Raw genomic sequence first — 13,782 nt, 5'->3', positions numbered from 1 at the left:
GTAGCTAGAAAGCTATGAATGTAGAAATAAATGATTCGAAGTTCTTAATTTGATAACTTATGTTCGGTAACAACTCAAGCTAGACTCCGGTGATGGTCTCGGGTGTGGGGGCGTTACAACACATACCTGAACCTTCCCGTATTTATTCATTTTCATTCTCATCTCTCATTCAGATATTTTAAGACTTTCCAAAGATTATTCATAATTTAACATCCGCACACTTAGTGCTTTAAGGGTTAGCCGAAACTAGAACGTTTCTGCACACTTTGTGCCATTTCAATTAACCGAAGCTATCTCAGTATCGCACACTTAGTGCCTCAGATAGCCGAAGCTATTCTGAATCGCATACTTAGTGCCAAATACCATTGATTAATCATCGTATTCAACCATAATCAATTATATATACAATCTATGTATAATCCAAGCATCAAAAATATATTCGTAACATCATGTTTTACGTACGAACTTACCTCGTACTCGAAATTGTAAACTCAAACTGTTTACTCTATAATCTTCGACTTCCCTCGGTCTAAGTCTAAATTCCTCTTTTCTTGATCTATATGTATTCAAAATTAATCCTTTTATTCACTAAATCATTCAAACCAATCCATATACACACAATTAGGGCATTTTGCAAACTAACCATCACATTTTCACATTTCGACACTTTAGTCCCTAAATCACCAAAATCACAAAATACACATAATTTTCTTGTACACAAGCTTAGCCGAATTCTCCTAGTACTCACACTAGTCCACATATTTCATTTATTTCACATTTTAGTCCCTCAATTTCTCATTTTCACAATTTAGTCCATTTTACTGAAAATCATCAAAAATCCAAAGACAAAACATGTAAACCCAACATCAAACTTTCATTTATCAACAACTAACTTTACAAAGCTCATAATTTCAACAATGGCACATTTCAAAATCATCATCGAAATTATAAATTGGGGCATGGGTTTGATAGTATACGAAGCAACTATTACAAAAACGTAGAAATTATCAAAAACTGATCAAAACACATACCTTAATCAATGAAATCCAAGGCCGAACCCTAGCTTGTATTTCTTTTATTTTTCTTTTGATTATTTCAGCAACATAAGCATGAAATGAGCTTATTTTAAGCTGTTATTTTATTTTAATTAACATATAACCTAAATGATAATTTTGCCCTTTTATAAAACCATAATTGACACATATTAAGGCTATAAATGTCCATTATACATGTAAATGACATAATAACCACATAAGGACCTCTCAATTATAAATCCAAGTCAAATAGGCACTTTTAACATCTAGCACACAGCTTTTACATTTTACGCGATTAGGTCCTTTTTATTAAATTAAGCACACAAACATTCAAATTTTCATACGAGATGTTCACACATGCTAATTCACACATCATAACACACAGGAAATAATGTTTAAAAATTTCTCTAACACAGATTTGTGGTCTCAAAACTACTATTCTAACTAGGGTCTAAATCAGACTATTATAGGTACTACGGGGACAGGTTGAGGGATAGGTGGGGGTGGAGGGGGTTGAGCATTCGGGTTCGCTCAGACGAACTCTGTGTACCACTCATTCATCATGTGGATAAAGGCCTATCGAGCCCCTTTTCCTCCTCTCTGACTAACTATTGGAGGTCAATTATCGGATGGCATCGCCCCTTCGGTGGGGGCTAGTGCATTACTTTTTACGTCATTCGCCATAGTTCGACCGGGATACATTACTATATGAAAACACAATATAAAAGATTAGGAGTCGTCACACTATCACAATTTATTTATGGCATGTATAGCTAGACTCATACACAGCTACGTTAGTCTGAGAACCAATTAAACCGTAGCTCTGATGCCACTAAATGTAACACCCCACACTCGTGCCCTATGCCGGGTCAAAATATGAGGCTTTATCTAACTTAAACTTATGCATATATACATTTTCATAACACCAAAACATGGTCTAATTAAAAAATTTTCAATTTTATTTATAAACTCCTTAACAAGAGCCTACTAAGCCCAAAACACCCATTGGAACCCATTCAGAAACAATTCGAGTCCTTTAAAGAACTTTGAAAATAACTCTTAACATAAAGCCACATGCCCGTGTGAGAGGAGCAACACGCCCGTGTGACATATCAACATGGTCGTGCTATTGGCCCGTGTGGCTCACACGGCCTAAGTAATACAGGGACACGCCAGCTTCCTATACCCATGTGGAATTAATTCTAAATGCACACCTACAGGGCTTTTCACACGGCTTGGAACACGCCTATGTCTCTGGCCCATGTCCTTCACATGGCCATCACATGCATGTGTCCTAGCCCGTATGCAAAAACTTGGACATTCTATTTCTAACGTCAGCAATCTTTAAGGGACACACAGCTAAGGCATACGCTAGTGAGCTAGGCCGTGCCCTTCACACGGCTGAGACACACGACCGTGTCTCTACCCGTGTGTTTACTACCATGCATACTGACTTACAATTTTTATGTGCAGGGGACACACGACCATATCACACGCCCATGTAGTAAACCGTGTATCACACACGGCCTAGACACACGCCCATGTACCTACCCGTGTGGATAAAATGAGGCTATTTACCAAGCCTTTTTGTCACCCTTTCTTATGTAACCTGTACAAAAATCACTCTATACTAACATAAGGGCACATCACATAGCCCAAATAACCACAATGAAATATCATCTTTCATTTATAAATCAAAATGAGTATTGACCATCATCCATGGCCTTGTACAAAATAAGTATCGTATTCATCATATGAGCTAACACATTATGGCTAACTAACAAAACACTAAACAAAGACTCGAGTCCCTAGACATGCCAGAAAACAGAACAAGGAAACTAGCTATACCAAGGTCTTGAGTGATAGTGTGATCGAAGCTTTTGATGTTGTTGGATCCCCGATGCTAGCTTGGCAGCACTATAAGGAAAGAAAAGAAAGGAGGGTAAGCGTGGGAGCTTAGTAAGTATATATATGCAGATGAAGTGTAATTGTAAGAAAATCATATTCATTCAATGGTAGCTTGTCATGCTTAAAAGATAAAAATCACATAACGTCTGTATATTACTCTTCTTTTCGTTCATGTATACTTAATACACCTAGTTCTTTACTCAGGTCACAACCATGAGTTCAGTATGCATACCTCATCGAAGTATTCACCAACTAAATTGTAACGCCCTAATTATTTTCAAAATCTCGAAATCCCTGTTAAAATTAATTTTGCATGTCTGTGACACAACTGTGTGTTTGCCTCAGTGGTTATGTGTTCTGGGAGTGTCTGGGAAGTAATGGGTTCAAGCCTTGGCTTGAGCAAAAATTTTGCTCCTAATTGACCAAGCCCTTTTCATTTGATGGTAGGCTTCTTAATTTAATGTGAGGGTTTCAAGTCATAAAAATCCTGCTAGTCTAGTGGCAAGTGGCCTGTGGAGTGTTCTTGGGGTCTGAGGTTCGAGGCTTAGTAGTGCATAAGAGAATTTTATTTTGCTTGGTGCACCGTGGGAGTGCTCTAGTTGATCGAAATTGTTAAGGTTTAAATGAGTTGTTGAGGAGTGATTTTAGGAGTGTTGGGGGAGAGAAGTGGGGAGATTTTGATGGGATCTGACTAATGTTCGGTTGGAGAAAAAATAGGAGCCGATTGAGGCAGAGAAGGAGTTGTACCAAAGTGGGGAAGTGTGGGCACACATAGTTTCGGCTAAGTTTGGCTCTCAAGTTTCGATTTTGGGGGCTTTCTTTGTTTTGGTAGCCGATTGTTTGGTTTTCCTTAGGGTGTAGTGCGGTTTTCTCTACTTTGCTTTTGAGGTGAGGTTTCTACTATTGCTTCCATCTTCTTCTGGCTGAACACTAATTGTTTTCCTTCTTTCTCAACTATACTTCTTGAAACATAGTGCTTTTCATCTTTCTCCTCTCTTCATCTTAACTGTTGTAGCTGAACATCCTGTTTCTTTTCTATTCTCCCTGTTGCTAACTATTGGTTTTGGGCCATTTGTCTTCTCATTTTTCTCTCCCAGTCGATTATTGTTGTTTAGCCTAATATCTTATGTTCTTTTTTACCATTACTCTTCTTCTTTGCAACTGAGGGACAAGCTGAGTACTACATCTTCTTCTTTTTCTCTTTTGGTACACTATTATTTTCATTTATCATATTACGATATTGCTATTTCTTAATTAAGGTACAATCATCCCGTTTACCACTGCTATCTTATGTAGTCAGTTCTTATGTGGGTAGGCCGATTACTTCTAAAAATAGTTCCTAAGGTTATGTGGTGGTAAGTTTGATAATGTGGTTACAATATATTTGTTTTACTCATGATGGAAGTTAATAAAACTAGGATGTAATGCAGATTCTTGTCAAGGTTTTAGAAGCTAATTGCGATCACTGGTTTAAAGAGAGAGTAATCCATACTTGCTCAAACAAGGTAGGTAACGTCCTATATTGAGGACTAAGTGCTTGTAAAAGATTGTCTAACCCCAATGGTTTAAAGGCTGACATCAGATTGTGTTGAATGTAGGTTGGTGTTCGTGAGGATTGCACTCTTTTCGCAAACAGGTGTGTAATCACACTGCAAAAACTGCTAAATAGCAAAAGCTGAAAAATTGAATAGTGCATCGTCGACTCCACACGGACATGTGGCCACCTGTGTGGCAGGTCGAGTAGTAAAACGAGTCCGTACTGTCCACGAGATGGCATGAGCGATTTCATGGGCCGAAATAGAATTGGGCCATTTTGGGACAAACTGGGCCGTGTGGACCTAATAGGGTTGTGGGGCCCACACAAAAAGTCACTCAAAGTGTGGTAGATTGTTGGCCAGGCTGTGTAAACTACATGACTAAGGCCATTTCTGGGTTTTGTGGGCCACCGGGAGTATAGGCCTCCATGGGCCGCAATATGGGCTTTAAGCCCATTATTACTGATTGAATGTTAAGGTTGCACGGGTCGCCTAAGATGACTGTGGACCTACTAATGGGCCAGTAAGTGTATTTAGACCCTATACGAATGAAGTGACCATTATACCCTTGTGTAGTAAATTGACTAAAATACCTCTGTGTTATGTATGATTGTTTTTTAGCATGCCTTTTCTACATACACGTATGATTTTATGTTGTATTACATGGGGTGGGTTATTGATATGATGTTGGAGGAAGTGAACTGAAAGGCTATAAGCCTATTACTGGCAGCTCTGCTGTAGATACTGTTTAAGTACCAAAATCGGTACAACTTGGTGTGTAGGGTTGGGCGGGTCATTTTTATCCCTACATGGTGTGAAGGGATGGTACAGAGATGGTGTGTAGTGGATGGATTAGGTAGGATTCTTTGTTTGCATACTGTACTGAAAAGGGGTTAGGCCCAGACTGTTATTGTTACTGAAATGGGCTTAGGCCCAGACTGCGACTGTTACTAAAAAAGGGGCTCAGGCCCAAACTGAAACTGAAAGGGCTTAGGCCTAGATTTTACTCTGATTGTTTGCTATTTTGGGATTTCACACACTGAGTTTTCGTAAACTCACCTATTTGTCATTTTTGTAGGAAATCCCTAGGCTTAGATGGACCGAGGTGACGGAGGACTCACAGGTGGCCACTCAACGTAGTATTTTATTATAGATTATGATGAAGTGTTTATTTTTGGTTTTTCATTTTGTAATAAGGCCTTTTAAAGTTCATTTTAATTTGGGAATTTATTTATTTTATTTAACCTGTTAGTATTAGGACTCGGGTTTTCAAAAAATACAAACCAATGTTTTTCTGAAAACATCACGTTCACGCAACACATTTTAAAATCTTCCGTAACAAACACGGTTTTAAAGTTTAACAATAAATGGGTATAACTAATATTTTACTTAAACAACTTGAGCTTTCACAATGTACTCAACTGCCTAACCTGTTGTTAAGATCTTAAAGAGGTTTTTATAAAGAACAGATTTTTCATCAATTAGTGTTTTAGAAAAACACTCTAATGAGGCATCACAGATTCGGCCATAACATCTAGGCCAGGTTTGGGGTGTTACATTTAGTGGTATCAGAGCCAGGTTGTAAAACTCGACTGTGGGTTTGGATTTTCAAAACCGTGGAAATATTTTACTGAAGGAGTGGTACACTAAGTCACCACCCCGATCCTATAAGTCTTCTGATTATTTGTACTGAAATAATAGTATAGAAATGATATTATTGAGACAACTTTAGGTAGTAAAAACTGTACGAAAAACTCTTGAGCTAGAGTAAACTTTGAACGACGAAATGCGAAAATAAACTCTGAAATAATACTGTTCATAAAACATCTATAGTAAACATTGGAATAATAACTGACTGGTATAAAAATTTTAATACAGATAAAAGCGCGAGTGGATAATGAGCACTAGAGGTACTCGTGGTAGAGGCAGCGAAAGAAGCCGTGAGGGTGCTCGAGTAAGGTCTTGTCTTCTGGACACCAGCCTAATAAGGATGTTAGAGAGGCACCAGCTTCGCCTATGGCTAAGACAGGGTCTCAAAATCGAGCAGCTAGGGACGATGTATTGTTCCAAGCAATGTTCAGGATTCTAGAAAGGGTCTGTAACGCCCCCACGCCCGAAACCGTCACCGGAGTCGAGCTTGAGGAGTTACCGAACATAATTTATCAAATTAAGAACTTCAAATCATTTGTTTCTACATTCATAGCTTTCTAGCTACCCGCGTCACAGTTACAAGAAAAATCATATCTCGAGTTAAGAAACTCGAAATCAAAATATGTAAATTTTCCCTAAATCTAGACTCATATATATATTTACTAATTGTTTTATAGAATTTTTGGTTGGGAAAATTAGTACAGTTTATTAGTTAAAGTCTCCCTTATTTCAGGGTTCGACTGCTCTGACCTCTGTGTATTACGAATCATATATCTCTCTATACAGAATTTAAATAACTATTAGGTTTATTTCTATTAAAACTAGACTCAATAAGGAATCTGTACATATAAATAAAAACTTATAATAATTTTTTTTAAATTTATTATGAATTTTTAAAGTCAGATCAGGGGATCCAGAAATCACTCTGGCCCTGTTTCACAAAAGTTTAAATATCTCATAAAATATAATTTATATGCCTTTTTTGTTCAATCCACATGAAAATAGACTCATTAATATTCAATTTCATAACTTACTCATCATTTAGTTCCATTTATACTATTTTTAGTGATTTTGAAAATTCATGTCATTGCTGCAGCAATATTCTGTTTTAAGGCAAGTTTCATCTTTTCATGAGTTGTTATGAACTAGATAACCTATTAAACTTCCATGATATCAAACATGATCTAAATTTAACCATCACCATGACTTATCAATATCAAACATTTTCTCAACCAATCATGGCTATATCATAAAATTATTTACACAAAATAAGTATATTGCTATACATGCCATACTTAAGTTTTACAAGCCATTTACCCAGATGAAAGTCCTTTAGATAGTGTGATCGAACCTTCGACCCGTCCCGATTCCCGAGCTGGCTTGTTCAAAACTACAGTAAATAAAGAGGAGGGAGTAAGCATAAATGCTTAGTAAGTTCATATGTAAATAACAAGTAACATAACAATACAAATATACCAAACAACTTTAGCATGGTATCACCAAAACATATGTCATATTTCTAAACATCATTCATCATCTTGCCACCTTATCGTTGTTGTATCTATTATCAACCCGAGGGTTAAGAACATACCTGTCCAAAGTGTCCATTTCACAACACTTATCAATACGTCGCTTGCATCTTAAGTGTTCTTTCATTTCACTAGAAATTTCACCCGTTGAACACATCGGAATACAACTCGGATACACGGATAATTTGCACATAAGTGCCTCATATGTAATCAAGAAATCATGTAACCCGCCCCTAAGTGAACTCGGACTCAACTCAACGAGCTCAGGCGTTCGCATCCATAAGTGAACTCGGACTCAACTCAACGAGTTCGGATGCCTAGTTACATCTCATGAACTCGGACTCAACTCAACGAGTTCGGACATTCGCATCCATAAGTGAACTCGGCCTCAACTCAACGAGTTCGGATGCTCAACCATCCTAGCGACATGTCACTTGTATCCTAATCTATTCCTAATGTTCAAACAGGATTTTCCTCGAACACATATCCTTGCCATCTTCCGTAAAATACCAAAACCAATACTCGGTAGTACTTTATATTTAACAATTAAGACACATAATTTGCATTTTATTCAAAAAAAAACCACAAAGCATATATTTCATAATAAAAATCAGCATATCATATAATTAACATCAATAACTTAAAAATAACAATTATGCTACATTATTTACACATGAACTTACCTTGGTACCAAAATATAAAGATTTTGCAATTTAGTCCACAATCTTTTCTTTTCCTCGATCGCGACTTGAATCTCATTTCTCTTGATCTATAATGCCAAATTAATCTTATTTAATACATACATTCATCAAAACAGCATTTAATACGAACTCTGGAAAAATTACACTTTTGCCCCTAAACTTTTGCATAATTACACTTTTGCCCCTAGGCTTGGGAATTAAACTTTATTCCTTTTTCTTATGTTTTATAACATGCTGATCATTTTTCCCTTCTATGGCAACATCAAATTCATACTCTAACATATACTTGTGACTATTAGGTATTTTTGCCGATTAAGCCCTTTTACTTGTTTTCACTCAAAACCGAGTAGCACAAGTTGTCTAACATAATTTAAAACCCCATATTATATCATAAAACATCAAAATACACAAATTTCACCTATGGGTATTTTTCCAAATATAAACCCTAGGTTGAATTATAGCTAACATAAGCTTAATCGAGCTACCGGGATTCTAAAAACGTAAAGAACATTAAAAACGGGGCTTGGAATCACTTACTATGGAGCTTAGAAGCTTGAAACAAACCCTAACTATGGATAACCCTTGAAATTTTGGCCTAATGAAGAAGATGGACAAAAATTGGCTTTTAATTTTGTTTTTAATTCATTTTAAGAACTAAATGACCAAAATGCCCTTACTACTAAACTTTCCAAAAATTCCTTCCATGTCCTAATTTTGTCCATGAACTTAAAATTGGTCAAATTGCTATTTAAGATCTCCTAATTAATATTTCAATGCAATTTCATACTAAAAACTTTTAGAATGCAAATTTTGCAACTCATTCGATTTAGTCCCTACTTTCAATTTAAGCACTTTAGACATAGAATTTCATCACGAAATTTTCACACAATCATGCAATCATATCATAATCATCAAAATAATTATTTCTATCTCGAATTTGTGGTCACGAAACCACTATTCTGATTAAGCCCTAATTCAGGATATTACAACTCTCCCCCCTTTTAAGGATTTTCGTCCTCGAAAATCTTACCGATAAACAAGTGTGGGTATTGGTTTTTCATAGTTTCTTCAGGTTCCCATGTAGTCTCTTCTACCCCATGCTTTTGCCACAACACTTTCACAAGTGCAACACTTTTATTTCTTAGTTGTTTGACTTCTCGAGCTAAAATCTTAATCGGTTCTTCTTCATAAGTCATATCCGGTTGTAGTTCAACTTCTGTCGGTGAAATTATATGTGAAGGATCCGAACGATACTGACGTAACATAGATACGTGAAACACATCATGAATCTTCTCTAATTCAGGTGGTAGCGCTAGCCGATATGCTACCGGTCCAACTTTTTCAATTATTTCATACGGTCCAATAAAACGCGGACTTAACTTACCCTTTCGTCCAAATCTAAGGACTTTCTTCCATGGAGACACTTTCAAAAATACCTTATCACCAACTTGAAACTCCATTTCTTTTCGTTTCAAATCCGCATAAGATTTCTGTCTATCTGAAGCAGCTTTCAAACAATCTCGAATCACTTTCACCTTTTCTTCGGTTTCTTTTATTAAATCAACTCCATAAATCTGATTTACCTTGAGTTCAGTCCAATACAATGGCGTCCGACATTTACGACCATATAATGCTTCATAAGGTGCCATCTTCTAACTCGTCTGATAACTATTATTATAAGCAAATTCTACCAATGGTAAGTACCTTTCCCAACTATCTTGAAATTCCAATAAGCAACATCTGAGCATGTCTTCAAGAATCTGAATTACTCTCTCTGATTGTCCATCAGTTTGTGGATGAAAGGCAGTGCTGAAATTTAACTTTGTACCTAATACCTCTTGCAACTTTTGCCAAAACCGTGAGGTAAACCTCGGATCTCTATCCGAAATGATTGACAAAGGTATCCCATGAAGTCTAACAATCTCTTGGATATACCATTCGGCCAACTTATTAAGAGAATAATCTGTACGTACCGGAATAAAATGAGCCGATTTAGTCTGTCTGTCAACTATTGCCCAGATGACATTTTTCTTCCCTGGAGTTAACGGTAACCCTGATATAAAATCCATAGTAATCCGATCCCATTTCCATTCAGGAACCATAATAGGCTGAAGTAATCCCGAAGGTGTAACACCCCGTACCCGAGGCCGTTGCCGGAGTCGGACACGAGGTGTGAACGGACTAAATTCACTTATTTGCACAGTCCATTTTAAATTTCCAGACGAGCTGGCTAACCGCATCACTGTCACCTTCAAAATCATATCTCGAGTTCCAAAACTCTAAAATCAGTTCCATAAATTTTTCCTGAAACTAGACTCATATGTTCATCTACAAATTTTTTTCTAGAATTTTTAGTCAAGCCAATTGGTACAGTTTATTAGTTAAAGTCTCCCCTGTTTCAGGGTTCAACTACACTGACCTTTGCGCATTACGAATTGGATATATCCCTGTACAGGGCTTCAATACTGATGCCGTTTGTTTCTATAGAAACTATACTCGAAAAGGAATCTGTACATATATGGCATGACTTATAATTATCTCTGGTTAATTTATAATGAATTTCCAAAGTCGGAACAGGGAATCCAGAAACCGTTCTGGCCCTATTTCGCGAAAACCTATATATCTCTTAACATACAACTCATATGATCGTTTCGTTTCTTCCATGTGAAATTAGATTCATCAAGGTTTGATTACATAATTTATTCACCATTGAATTCCATTCCTACTATTTTTAGTGATTTTTCAAATCTACATCACTGCTGCTGTCAGCATCTGCCTTTAAGGTAGACTTTACCTATTTCATAGTTTCCATGATTCAACTAGCCCTTTAGCATATATAGCCCAAAATATAATCATGATGAACCATTCTAATGGCTAATCGTTGCCAAACATTTCCATGCCTCCTAATGAACATATACATTCAAGATGATTATAACATTATGCTCAAAATATATATATATATAAGCCATTTTCGCATGGCTATCCAAATATATACAACACCAAAGTCCTTGACTAATAACAAAAAGGGGTGTCCTATACATGCCATTTCAAAGTTCAACCAAAAGTGTACCAAAAGGAGCTTTGATAGTGTGGGCGACTTCGACTTCAAAAATCCCGAGTCCGATAGCTGAAGAACCAAAATCTATAAAACAGAGATTTACAGAAGTGGAGTAAGCATTTAATGCTTAGTAAGTTTTGAGCCATAAAATTTGACACAACTAAAATGTAGCATTCATATGGCTAAATGGATAATTTGACATGCACAAATTCTCAATATCATACTTACTTCACATTACCAACCCTTATATTCATACACAAAAGATCAACATAGCCAAAGGCCGGTAGCTCATTTATCGACTAAGCGAATACTATTTGTAAGGGATCAACTAATTCGATGCATATATGAACATACCTCATTGCTGGGATTTTACGAGCGTATTAATTGAAACTATAACAGCAAGGTCGCTCATTCCCAAGCCAAGTACCTTCGGGATTTAACCGGATATAGCTACTCGCTCGAATGCCTTCGGGACATAGCCTGGATATAGTAACTCGCACCAATGCCTTCGGGACTTAGCCCGGACATAATAACTCGCACGAATGCCTTCTGGAATTAGCCCGGGTATAATAACTCGCACAATTGCCTTCGGGCTTAGCCCGAAATTAGTCACTAGCACAAATGCCTTCGGCACTTAGCCCGGTTATCATCCGAATATCTATGCACATATCAATAAATCATGACACATATCTATTTCAATTTCATAACTAGAATTCAAACACAAGTCACGTATTAAGCAATCCCATTTTCGGCTCACTAGCCACATACAAACAGCATGGTTTAGTTTACTTTATGACGCGATCTCTATGCACATACGGCTACCTGTCATACGTATAGACTAATTAACTCAACATATAATTCAAGTAGAATCATCATATCACCGTATATTTGTTATGCTCATGCGTCATGACTTAATCAAATCGTAAATTAAGTCTCGTTACTCGAAAACTTACCTCAGGTGTTGTCGAACGGTTTCGATGGCTATTCGACCACTTTTTCCTTCCCTTTATCGGATTTAGATCCCCTTTGCTTTTGAGCTTAATTTAAACAAATAAATTCATTTAATATTTTCACTTGGGCAATTCCATTCAATACATGTATGTCATACAATTTAAGTACAATGACCTTGCTCAATACTATTTAAACATCATGCATTACCGAACTTCATCAACACCATCTAACTTCATATAGAAACACATATCGTCCTAGGTCGGTACACAAGTCAAATGCATCATTTAGATTGTCAAAGTCCACAATTTAGTCATATTTCTCTATCATAGTTTCTTCACTTAAACCGAATTAACAAGCCCATATAGTCCTTGGCCGAATGCTATTTAACCCAAGTCATCAAGAATTTCATTATTTAACACCTTAGATATCCATAGCTAAATAGGTTATTTGTACATACATATATATACATAAGTGCATAGATACTATGTTACTAACAATTATTTCCTTGCTTAGCAGCCGAACCAATATACACATTACTTCATATCTACCCGTCACGTTTTCTCTACTTAAACCGAATAAACTTGCACATAAGGTCCTTGGCCGAACTTCACTAAAACAAGTCAACCAAAATCTTAGTATTTATCTTGTGTATAACCTTATTTACCTTCCAAAAATCACAAAAACATCAAACTCTTAATGTTTATGTACAAGGCTGAATCTTAACATGATCCAACCTCCAACTCATTCCTTTCAACAACCAAAACCGAATGCTCAAGCCATCACCGAGATTTCGAAATTTTGCCATGGTTTGTGTAAGAAATTAGCTAATTAACTAGAAACAAGTTTAAAACTTAAGAATTTAACACAACATACTAACCTCCCCTTAAGCTCAAGGTGACCGAAACCTCTCTTCTTCCTCCTTTCAAACCGGCCAAGAAGAACCAAAAGATGAAGCCTTTCTTTTTTTTTCTAGTTTCGGCAAAATGGGGGAACAACCACACACTTTTTTTTGTTTTCATCATATTCCCTTTCATTATTTTATTCCCATGCTCCTTATTTTATCATACCTCCCATGAAACACTAACTTAACATGTTTATGACATGTTTTTGCCCATCACACTTGGTCCACCATACTTGTCATGGCCGGCCACTACTAATTAGGGGGGAAATTGACATGCAAGTCCCCCTTTTTATTTCATGCACTAATAGATCCTTATGCTTTGACCTATCACATTTCAAAATTTTCTCACATAAGTCCTATTTACTAAAATTCACCTACAATTAAACAAAATTCAAATATGAAATTTTCACACATGCATATATACATATAATAAGCATCAAATATGACAGCTAATTATTTTTATGACTCGGTTTTGTGGCCCCGGAACCACTTCCCGACTAGGGTCACATTAGGGC

This window comes from Gossypium hirsutum, chromosome A03, assembly GCF_007990345.1.
Source record: "Gossypium hirsutum isolate 1008001.06 chromosome A03, Gossypium_hirsutum_v2.1, whole genome shotgun sequence".
Lineage (NCBI taxonomy): Eukaryota > Viridiplantae > Streptophyta > Magnoliopsida > Malvales > Malvaceae > Gossypium > Gossypium hirsutum.
This window is presented reverse-complemented; position numbering follows the sequence as displayed.